Below are 12,788 nucleotides of genomic sequence, written 5' to 3' on the forward strand. Positions count from 1 at the left end.
AACTCTTCCCCTGTCAGCTAAATATTTACTTATAAACCGCCATTCTTATTCAATCCTAAATTAATAGGAGGTTCCTTGTTGCTTACAGAAAGGAATCCAGACTTTTTCCTTGCCAGATATATGTTTTTGCCTCTCCAGAAAGTTCGTAGTGTCACAGCACCTTGACCTTGGGCAATGAGTACTCAAAATTCTGATTCAGACATGGACTTTGAACATGAGCTCTGTAGTCTGCTTTCTCTAACAGTTTGTTGGTGATTTTTTTTTTTTTTTTTTTTTTTGAGACAGGGTCTCACTCTGCTGGAGTGCGAAGGTGCGATCTTGGCTCACTGCAGCCTCTGCCTCGCAGGTTCAAGTGATTCTCTTGCCTCAGCCTCTCAATTAGCTGCGATTACAAGCATGTATCACTATGCCCAGATAATTTTTGTATTTTTAGTAGAGACAGAGTTTCTTCACGTTGGCCAGCCTGGTCTTGAACTCCTGACCTCAAGTGATCTGCTGGCCTTGATCTCCCAAAGTGCTGGGATTACAGGTGTGAGCCACCGTGCCCTGTCTCTAAAGGTTCATTCTATTGGAAAATATTATTACTGTAATATTATCCTGAATATACACAGATAGAAGGAGAAATAATGAGGTGAAGAGAGCGCACTGAATTGGAATTTGAATCCTAGGTTTGGCTGTGGGTAGTTGTGCTAAATGAGGTGAAGAGTTGTTCAACTTCTCTGACCCTTGGTGCTGCATCTTAGAACGCAGTTAATGATGTCTACCTAATAGAGTCACTGAGAGAATTAAATGGAAAAGTCTAAGTAACATATGTAACAGAGTGCCTAGTGTGGAGCAGACACCTCAATAATATGAGCTGAATCTGAATGGTGCTTTTCTTTTAAAAACTTCATTGATTCTCACAACATTCTACGTGAAGGCAAAGATGAGTATTGGCTCATTTCATAGCTGACGAAGTGAGGCAGAGGTGATATTTAGTAATATGTCCACCAAGGCCAGGAAATGAATTCAGGTATCCTGACTTGAATTTTTGTAACTTTTAGACTGAGAAATTCAGGGATAACACTTGGATGATTTGGAGGCTAGGACTTTAAAGCGATTGATCTTCGGGAAGCAGACATTGTCACACTTCGAGCCTTTGAGTTCTTAAAGGGATTGCAAGAAACAGTTAAATAAAAATGACCTAACGCAATTGAAATTAAATAGTAAATATAGTATAAGTTAACACCGCAATGAAATACTACTTTACCCCAGCCAGAATGGCCATTACCAAAAAGTCAAAAAACAATATATGTTGGTATGTATGTGGTGAAAATGGAGCACTTACACACCGTTGGCGGAAATGTAAATTAGCAAAACTCTATGGAAGACAGTATGGGGATTTCTCACAGAACTGAAAGTAGATCTGCCATTCAATCCAGCAATTCCACTACACCCAAAGGAAAAGAAGTTGTTATGTTTTTCACATGTGCCCTCGGATGTTTATCACAGAACAATTAATTGCAAAGATACGGAATCAACCTGAGTGCCCACCAACTAATGAATGAATAAATAAAATGAGATATATATATGTGTGTGTGTGTGTGTGCATACACACACACACACACACACACACACACATTGGAATGTGACTGCAGCCATAAAAAAAGAACAAAATAATGTCTTTTGCAGCAACTTGGATGGAACCAGAGGCCATTAGTCTCAGTGAAGTAACTCAGCAAGGAAAAACCAAATACTGCATGTACTCAATTATAAGTGGGAGATAGGGGTGGGTATCTAGGGGCATACAGAGTGGTATTGGAGACTTGGAGGGAGAAGGGTGAGAGAGGGATGCGAAAATCACTTATTGGGTACTCACCAGGTACACTAAAAGCCCAGACTTCACCACTATCCAATTCACCCATGTAACCCAAAGCCACTTGTAACCCTAAAAATACTAAATAAGTAAGTAGTGAACATAATGTGTTCTGGAATGGCAGCTGTGATCAGTGAAGGACCATCTCTTTTATTTGGGGTGACTCAGTATTTCTGAGCATCCTTTAATTTTTCACATCTCCATGATGTTATTACATCATGTGAGATCCAGGACAATTTAGGTCAACTGTTGTGTCCAGCAACACAAAGAGTAATGAATGTCTTCAGGGACCTTTTAATTACAGCCACATAAACCTGTTCTCTGGAAACACCTGAGACATTGACTCATCGACATATGTCTCTGGACTCCTTATTAAAACTCTTGCAACTTGGTAACCTAAAGTAAAGCGTTTTGTGAGTTGTGTTTTTTTTTTTTTTTTTTTTAAATTGAGACAGAGTTTCAATTTGTCACCCAGGCTGGAGTGCAATGGCGCAGTCTTGACTCATTGCAACCTCTGCCTCCTGGGCTCAAGCAATTCTCCCGTCTCAGCCTCCTGAGTAGCTGGGATTATAGGCACCTGCCACCAACCCAGCTAATTTTTGTATTTTTAGTAGAGATGGGGTTTCACCATGTTGGCCACGCTGGTCTCACACTCCTGACCTCAGGTGATCTGTCCACCTTGGCCTCCCAAAGTGCTGAGATTACAGGCGTGAGCCACCGTGCCCAGCTGGGTTGTACTTTTTTGTTTTTTTAAACTAGTTTGACTATTAGTCATTTTCCTATATACATTTTTTCTATTAGGGAAAAATACAATACATTAGAATGTGATACTCTATTCTATTTTTAAGAGTTTTTTTCCCACTTGTTTAAAAGGTTAGAAAATATAAGGGTTGTTTTCTTTTCCTGTTTGCACAGCAGTATCACTGATTTTCCTCTAACCTATACACTAACTGGTACACACCCTAAGTTATATATCTCTCTTCCTGAGGGAGGGAAAATGTGCAGTACATTGTTGGAAAATCAATGGGTATCTATAGATGTGTTTTGGTTAAAAGCCTACTTTTTGCCTTAATGAAACCTAGGCCTTCATGAGTAAATACCATATTGAAAAAACAAAACGCCTCTTAAGTGGTTTTAGTAATCATTGCAGTTAACTCAATGGATTTTTTTACACCAAGAATTATGAGTTAATATTTTTACTATACTTGACCTTAGCCAAAAGGCCAAGAAACGTTTATTTATATACACACACACACACATATACATTCTTTTTTGAGACAGGGTCTCACTCTGTCACCCAGGCTGAGTACAGTGTCATGATCACAGCTCACTGCAGCCTCAACCTCCTGGGCTCAAGTGATCCTCACATCTTAAACTTCCAAGTAGCTGCGACTATAGGGGCATCCCACCAGGCCCGGATAATTTTTTATTTTTTGGTAGAAACGGGGTCTCGTTATGTTGTTCAGGCTGGTCTTGAACTCTGGATGCAAGCAATCCTCCCAACTCAACATCCCAAAGTGCTAGGATTACAGGTGTGAGCCACCACACCCAGCCTTGAGTAACTTTTATTTAAAATCATTTTAAATTTACACAATGTTTGAAATTTCAAGAACAGCACATAGAAGTCCTGTATACCCTCCCCCAGATTCACCAATCATTATCAGTCCCTCTTAATTTCCAAGCTCTTTTTCTGTGATACATTTTCTTTCCTCAACCATTTGAGAAAATGTTGCAAAAAACATGATGCTCCATTACCTCTAGATACCTCAGTGTGTATTTTCTTAAAACAAGGACAGTCCCTGCATAGCCACCAGACACCTATCAAAAGCAGGAAATTAACATTGATACAATACCATCTCCTAATCCACAGATCCCTACTCAAATTTCACTAATTTAAAAAACAGTTGTAATTAAAATTTTTATTTTTATTTTCGTAGCGATGGAGTCTCACTATATTGCCCAGGGTGGTCTTTAAACACCTGGGCTCAAGTGATCTTCCCACCTTGGCCTCTCAAAGTGCTAGGATTACGGGTGTGAGCCACCGCCCCCAGCCAAATTTCACTGATTATCCTAATAATGGTCTTTGAGGTCCAAGATTCAATCTAGGATCACGCATTGCATACGGTTAGCACATGTGTCTAGGTATCATCAATCTGGAAAAGTTATTCAGTCTGTCTTTTGTGGCTTTGACATTTTTGAAGTACAGGCCTGTTACTCTGAAGAATGTCCTCAAGTTGAGGTTGTCTGATGTTGCCATGATTAGATTCAGGTGTATTGCAGGACGATCTCAGAAATGATGGTGTGTTCTTCCCAGCCCATATTATCAAAAGGCACATGATGTTCATTTAACCTATTACTGGTAATGTTAACTTTTATCATTTGGTTAAGATGATGTCTGTCAGGTTTCTTCCACAGAAAAGTTAATAAGTATTTAGTGAAGGGATTTTACTAAGTATTAAGTATTGGTAAGAGTTGATAAGTATCTACTAAGATGTTAATAAGTGTTTTGTGAGGAGACAGTTTAAGACTGTATAAATATCTGGTTGTTTATTAAACCTCCATTCATTAATTTTGGCACACACAGAGGCTTCTTACTAGAAAAAAATATTAAGATGCTTGATTAAAAATATAATGCTGCCATCCCTTCTACAATTATTGGTTAGCATTCTACTATAAGGCGCAACATTCCCTTATTATTTATTTAAATCAGTAGGAAGTCATAGATTTCTATTTTATTGAATAAATTATAGTTCAGCATAATTACTAGCATTCTTTACTTTGAAGATCAAACTGACCCAGATTTGGCCAGTGAGAGCCTTTCAAGCTGATGTGTGTAACTTTTCACAGTCCTCTTCATTCTTGGACAACTTCCTGCCACAAGAAATTCCAAGCTTATCTTGTATTTTTTGTGCCCTAGCCACGGAGTCAGTCGTCCCTTCAAGGAGTCCTAGTTTCTTTTAGTTGAGAATGGTATTTAGAAACCAATGTTTAGGTATTGAAAGTGCTCAGTGCTACAAGGGTGTCATTGATCCCAGACCCTCTGAGTGGGCACAGCTATATACACACATACACACCCATGCATATATTATCCATATCTATATATTTTGGAAATGCTGTATTCACACTATTGCCTCCAATGACAGTCCAACATCACATAAGTTATTCTAGTCTTCCTTTCTCCATATTTGTACCTCCCTTCAACAGTGAGAAAGCTGGCTGCCTTTATCCTCCATTTACTCAATTCATTCTTTGGGATGCAACCAACCTCCCGTTCATTGTGGTTGTCTTAGACCCCAGAGCTTCTGACTCTCATTGGCCAGTGCAGGTCAAGAGCTAATGTTTCTTGGCTATTTTACTGAAGGGGCGTTTACTTGCAGTTAAGTGCCAGCTGCCACTTAACCAGGAGTAAAAGCCCCTTCAGTAAAATAATCAAGATTCATTCAAAACATTGCGGTGGAGTGCGAGGTGTCTGCAGTCAGAAGGTCAAGTTTACATGATAGCTGTGCCACCTTCTAGCCGTGCAACCCTGGACAAACTAGGTAACTTCCTCTAGTTGCTAAGATACCTCTCTAAAGGGAGGCCATAGCAGGGAGAGATCAGGTCATCCTGCTGCTTCTGGCTGATTGGGGCATAGATCTTGAGTCTCAGAATGAAGGATTCTGCCTTCTCCTGTCAAATATCCATTGGATGAGCAATGAGCGGCAACTTTCAGTGGGAGCATTGAAGAGGCTTCAGGTAGTGTGTGGCTGCACCAGCTGGCGGAGAGGGAAGTATTAAAGGGGCTTGCCCACACATCAATCTACTTGGGATAATTCTCACCCACTGCAGAATAATGTACATCTGGGGCCTCAGTTTCTTTGTTTGCAAACTGAGAATGTTCATGTGGGCTTCCCTACCTTAGAGAATTGTATGAAGATCAAAGCTAATGTTCCTCAGTGTGAAGTGGGAAATATTTAAATAATACTTCCCACTCTCGCCTACAACCCCTTTAAAAAAATAATATATATTCCCTGTAGAAAGCCACTAGTAATCCATGCTGGTAATCCCAGTCCTTTGGGAGGCCCAGATGGGAGGTTCATTTGAGGCCAGGAGTTTGAGACCAGCCTGGGTAGCACAGTGGTAACCTGTCTTTACAAAAAATTAAAAAATAATAAAATTGGCCAGGCATGGTGGCATGTGCCAGGAAGATTGTTTTAGTCCCGGAGTTCAAGACTGTAGTGAGCTATGATCACGCCACTGTACCCCAGCCTGGGCGATAGAGCAAGACTCTGGCTCTAAAAAGAATTTTTTTAAAATTAAAAAAAAAACAAAACCCAGATAAGCAAAAGTAAGATAATAGACATAGCCATCACTGGTAGTCTCCCAGCGTAAAAATAGCAGTCACTTCCATTTTGAAATAGATTCTTTCAGTCTTGTTTCTATGCATATCAGCTATAAATCCTTAATCCTGTTGAGTTCCCACTCTCTTCTCTTTCTGTGCAATGTGAGGACCAGATTCCCTCTGGATGCCATTACCTGACTCTCCTGAGCCTCTCGCTGGCTGACTCCAGCCGTACAATATCCCCACAACACAGTTGGCAGGCAGGCTGGGCCCACGTGTGCACCGTGTGGATGATGCACCATGCACTCCTTCTGGTGGGCACCTCTGTCTGTAACTCCTCCTTCACAGGAAGCCCTTCTTCCTTACCAGGTGCAGAAGGCCAGGGAGCAGGTTTCCTCACTCTTTGATCTTAACTAGTCATTTACCGCGGAAGCTGCCTGGAGCCCAGACCCTAAAGGAAACAGCAGTACAAACCTTTCCTATTCCAGTGCTACTCATTGAAGCTTCTCTGGCAAACATGGCTCTAGAATAGATTCAGAGGATGTGGGGGTATGTAGGTGTGAACTCTGGGTGGAGATTTCAACTCTAGGAAATGTACACACATTAGCTCATGGACATCCCATCCCTCTGCCCTTTCTTTGACGTTGACCCAGCTTGTCACCTGGTCCGCTGACTACTTGCTTGATCATTTTGTAAATATTTTTCTGTATTCTCAAAGATTACAAAACACGTATGAGTGCCTGGGGAGAAAAAGGTTGTGGGGGTGGTATGCAAAAGTTGGCTGCTTTTTCTCAGCATTTTCATCACACAAACAATACAAGGATGCCCATCCAAGTTCAAGTTTACTTTGCATCTTTGGATATTTCCTCTGAGGATTTATGGATGTTCCCATCATGCACGTCCATTGGAACTCACCAGTCCAGGCCCCTGTTCTGGTACTGTCATCTTCATATGTTCATTCATTTAATAAACATGTTAATATGTGGTAGGTGTTTTGCCCACATTTAGTGCCTGTTAAGGATTTGAAATACCACTTTGAGTGATGTGAGGTTTTTGTGTCTGGAAAGTTTTATTCACCAAAAAGGAAGTGTCTGATTGAAACACAGATGAGAGCCAGGTGTGGTGGTGCATGCCTGTGGCCCCAGCTACTCTGGAGGCTGAGGTGGGAGGGTCACTTGAGCCTGGAAGTGAGGTTGCAGTGAGCCATGGTCACATCACTGCATGCCAGCCTGGGAGACACAGCAAGACCAGGTCTCTAAAAAAATAAAATTAATTAAAACAAGACAAAACCCCCACAAATGACCCTTGGGCTTTGTCTGTGAGTGCCTTGCTGTGTATTAGTTGATACTGGATCAGGGTTAAATGCCTACATGGAGTGGAGGCCCCCAAAGGGGATGTGGAAAGTGCCCAATGAGGAACTAAAACCATGTTTCATCTCAGCGACTTTGCAGAGTTTGCCAGTTTCACCCTATGACGAGCATTCAGGTATAGCTCATTTCTTTCATTTAAATCTATCACCCCTCTCCACCCTGCACCATTTCCTTACTTACCTTCTCACCAACATTAGCAACACTATAATCACTGCTTTGCATATAAATCCTCAACTACTTTACCCCTGCCCAGTACTCTCCTGGCAAACTCTAATGAAATCTACCTCTGGCCTGCTCTGTCCCTGCCCCTGAGCAGCTGAACGTGTCTGGAGAAAAACATGAAGACTGTCTCACATCAACCACAGGCTCTCAACCCCAGGAGCCCTCACTACCTCTGGTAGACTTACATCATTTCTCTAGTCAATCGACTCTTCTGTACGTAGAGACCACTTCACATCTTCTGTCCTTTCCTGATGATACCTTCCCCTGGTCCTCCCTCTCAGCTGATGACCTTCAGTGCAACTAAGAAAATAGAAGTGATTATGAGAGAACATCCCCCACTTTCCCCACAAAATCTACCAACCTCCTTGCCGTTGGACCCTCAGACTTTACTCTCTCTCCTGTTAGATAATGATCAGCTAATGCTCATTCCTTCTCACCGCCTCTGGAACTTTGTTCCTGCCTCCTTCTCTCTCCTCTCTCCTGACTTCCTTCCTTCATTTGGATATTCCCATTAACACCAAAGATGTTGTATTATTTTCCACAAACAAAAACCCAAATCGGGAATCTCCCCAAACCCCCACTATTACCCCGTATCTCTGCTCTCCTTAATAGCAACATATCTTGAAAGAATTGTCTCTAGCTCTTTACTTCCAATTTTCTCTCTCTCTCTTTTCTTCTTTTTTTTTTTTTTTTTGAGATAGGGTCTTGCTTTGTTGTGAGAGGCTGGAGTGCAGTGGCTTGATCATGGCTCACTACAGCCTTGACCGCCCAGGCTCAAGGGATCCTCTGGCCTCAGCCTCCAGAGTAGCCAGGCCTACAGGCTGGCACCACCACCCCCAGCTAATTTTTTTTAAATTTTGTGTAAAGACAGGGTCTCACTATATTGCCCAGGCTGTTCCCAAACTCCTGGTCTGAAGCAATCTTTCTGCCTTGGCCTCCCAAAGTGCTAGGATTATAGGCATGACCTACTGTGCCTGGCCACAATTTTCCATTCTATGGGATAATAACGTCTTATCTAAATACATTATTTTCTAAAATGTAGGCAAGAAGCCTTTGCTTTATATTCTTCTGTGAGCTTCAAAGTCTCCCCTTTGCCTCACAGGAATGATAGATTTTATATTTTGAACTAAAATTTGAGCTGTAAATAGCTTCATGGAGAAAGACTGCAGAATATGGAGGTTTTTACTTTTTATGCGGCCTTGTTTCCTATGCAGTTCCATTTCGTGAGTACATCCATTGCTTTCATTAAAACATGCTGACAACAGTAATCTCAGCATGTAAGTGATGGGCCAATTTTGCTTGTTTCTTTTTCCTTTTTATTTCTCTAAATTAAAAACCTAATAAATGTTTTGTTGTTTTAAATAAAATATGTAACTGAACTGTTATACCCGCTAAATGACGATTCTCTGTTTCCCTCTCTCCCCGGTCTCCAGCAACCACTTTTCTGCTCTCTGCTTCTATGATAATCTTTTAAATACCCCCATGTAAGTGGAATCCCACAGTATTTGTCCTTCTGTGACTGGCTTATTTCACTAAACATACTGTCCTCCAGGTTTGCCCATGTTGTCACATCTGGCAAGATTTCCTCCTTTTAAAAAACTGAATAATTTCCCACTGCATGTCTATACCACAGTGGCTTTGCCCATTCATTCAACGATGGACATGTATGTTGTTTCCGTATCTTGGCTTTTGTGAATAACGCTTCATTGAACACAGGAGTGCAGAGACCTCTTCAAGATCCTGATTTCAGTTCTTTTGTTTATATACCCAGAAATGGGATTACAGGATCATGTGGTAGTTCTATTTTTAATTTTTTGAGGAACCACCACTTTTTAAATAGTAGCTGCACCATTTTACATTCCCAAGAGTGTGAGGGTTCCCTTTTCTCTGCATCCTTGACAACATTTGTCTTTTGTCTTTTTATAATAGCCATCCTAACAGATGTGAAGTGGTATCTCATTGTGGTTTTGATTTGCATTTCCCTGTGATTAGTTATGTTGAACTCCTTTTCATATACCTGTTGGCCATGCATATGTCTTCTTTGGGGAAGTGTCTATTTAAATATTAAAATTCTTTTCCCATTAATTTTTTTCCCTATTGAGTTGTATGAGTTCTTTATATATTTTGGATAGTAACCCCTTATCAGATAGATGGTTTGCAAATATATTTCCCATTTTGTGGGTTGCCTTTTTATTTTGTTGACTGTTTCCTTTGCTGTGGAGAAACATTTTAGTTTGATGTAATCCTATGTGTCTATTTTTGCCTTTGTTCCCTGTGATTTTGTTATCACATCCAAGAAATCATTGCTAAGACCGATGTCAAGAAGCTTTCCTCCTATGTTTTCTTCCAGGAGTTTTACAGTTTTGGGTCTTACATTTAAATCTTTAAAACATTTTGGGTTGATTTTTATGTGAGCATGAGTCCTTTTTCATTCTTTTGCATCTGGATATTTGGTTTTCCCAATACCATTTGTAAAAGAGACTATCATTTTCCCATTGTGTATTCACAGCATCCTTGTTGAAGGTGAGTTGATCATAGCTATGTGGGCTCTTTATTCTGTCCCATTGGTCTCTGCGTCTATCTTTATGCCAGTATCACAGTGTTTTAATTACCATAGCTTGGCATTACATTTTGTAGGAAGTATGATGTCTCCAGCTTTGTTTTATTCCTCAAATTGGGGATATGTTGTAGTTCCACATAAATTTTAGGATTTGTTTTTCTATTAAAAAAAAAATGCCTGTGGGATTTTGATGGGGACTGTATTGAGTCTGTAGATTGCTTTGGGTTATATGGACATTTTAACAAAATTCCAATCCACAAAAACCTAGAATTTGAGTCACATTAAAAAAAAAAAAGCATTATTGGCTAACAGACTCTTGTATTGCAACCTTCTACTTAGTGCTTCTTATCTGGTAGGTCCAGTGACTACTGTTGAAGGGAGATAAGATTTACTCTTTCAGGAAAAGATTTGGCAATTTTAAGAAACTTGAAAAGTTTTATCTTCTTTGTGCTGATATCTTGATTGAATAATCTAAAATACGGGGAAAAGGGGAATCATGAAGATTCTCTTTCTCCTATAGGGAAAAGGCCATATTCATGAAAATTCTTTCTCTATTCTAGTGAAAAGCAGAGAGTAGCCATACAGCACACACCAGTCAGCCACTGAACACAGTAATGTGAGGACCTTGTAGCAGCATAAAATATGCCATAGTAAGCAAGGAAAACAGGATTACTATGTCATATATAGAGTACTCTCTCATGTAGACTAGAAATTATATTAGTCCTAGGATGGTGGAATTATAGGTTGTTGTTTTTTTTTGAGACAAGGTCTCACTCTGTTACCCAAGCTGGAGTGCAGTGGCACGATCTCAGCTCTCTGTACTTGACCTCTCAGGCTCAAGAGATCCTTCCGCTTCAGCCTCCTGTATAGCTGGGACCACAGGTGTATGCTAGCACACCTGGCTAAGTTTTTGGTTTTTTTTTTGTAGAGGCAGGGTTTTGCCATGTTACCCAGATTGGTCTTGAACTCATGGGCTTAAGTGAACTGCCCACCTTGACCTCCCAAAGTGTTAGGATTACAGGCATGAGCCACTGGGCCTGGACTTTAGAAATTTTTAATATCCATTTTCCAAGACTGTGTATGGTTAAGTATATAATAAATAACTTTTAAATTTACTAGATATATCTAATACTTTAAGAAAGTAGGGACAGGTGCGGTGGCTCATGCCTGTAATTCCAGTACTTTGGGAGGCTGAAGCGGGCAGATTGCCTGAGGTCAGGAGTTAGAGACCAGTCTGGCCAACATGGTGAAACCTCCGTCTCTACTAAAAATACAAAAATCAGCCATGTGTGGTGGCACGTGCCTGTAGTCCCAGCTACTTGGGAGGCTGAGGCAGGAGAATCGCTTAAACCCGGAAGACAGAAGTTGCAGCAAACTGAGATCGCACCACTGCTTTCCAGCCTGAGTGACGAAGTGAGATTCCATCTCAAAAAGAAAAAAGTTACCATTATAGTTGGGTGGGGGGTGTTCATGGTTTTATTTTGAGCTGTCACCCTGTTATCATCTTAAGCACCATGACGTCACAAAGGAATAGACACAGTTTAAGGGAACTTTGGTAACTTATCCGATGTCTGAAATGTCTTGGTTTCAAGTATTTCAAGTATTGACTGGGTGACTTAACAACAAACATTTGGTTTTCATAGTTCTGGAGGCTGGTGGTCCATCATCATGGTGCTGGCAGATTTGATGTCTGGTAAGGGCTCTCTTCCTGGTTTGGAAGATGGTCATATTGTACGTGAAAATGAAAATAATAAACAATTAATAAATCTCTAAAAAACATATATTTTAAATTAGGTTAATTTTAATATTTTAGGAACAAAAATTAGAGTGACTAGTTATTGATTTTTACTCACATTATCTGCTAAAGAGTTTATTTGCATATTTGGAGAATAATTTCTTAGTATGGATGAGAGTGAAGTTGGGATTTGCTAGCCTTCCTTTGACTACATTTTTCTTTCCTCTCTTGATAATAGTTTCAAGTGCATGGACTTCCTTATGACCTTGGTCACAATGGGTAACATCTGAAACTAGGTCTGTTAATGTGTGCGTAAAGGTAAATAAGTAACCTGACTGAGACGCTGACCAAGCTCCAAAAAGGCTAAACCGATGGAGCACTTCATCATTTTCAGACACAGAGATATATTGAAATCCTGAGACAAATTTAGAAAAAGGTGCATTACTATTAAGAACTTAAAAGAGTAAGATTTTGAGTTTATTCATTCATGGGGATGGCATGCAGGGTGTTTGTTTGTTTTGCTTTTTGTTTTTATTTTGAGACAGAGTTTTGCTCTTGTTGCCCAGGCTAGAGTGCAGTGGCGCAATCTCAGCTCACTGCAACCTCTGCCTCCTGGGTTCAAGCGATTCTCCTGCCTCAGCCTCCTGAATAGCTGGGACTACTGGCACATGCCACCACACCCGGCTAATTTTTGTATTTTTAGTAGAGATAAAGTTTCACCATAT

This window comes from Aotus nancymaae, unplaced genomic scaffold (genome assembly GCF_030222135.1).
Source record: "Aotus nancymaae isolate 86718 unplaced genomic scaffold, 86718_ANA_hifiasm-v0.15.2.pri h1tg000077l, whole genome shotgun sequence".
Taxonomy (NCBI): domain Eukaryota; kingdom Metazoa; phylum Chordata; class Mammalia; order Primates; family Aotidae; genus Aotus; species Aotus nancymaae.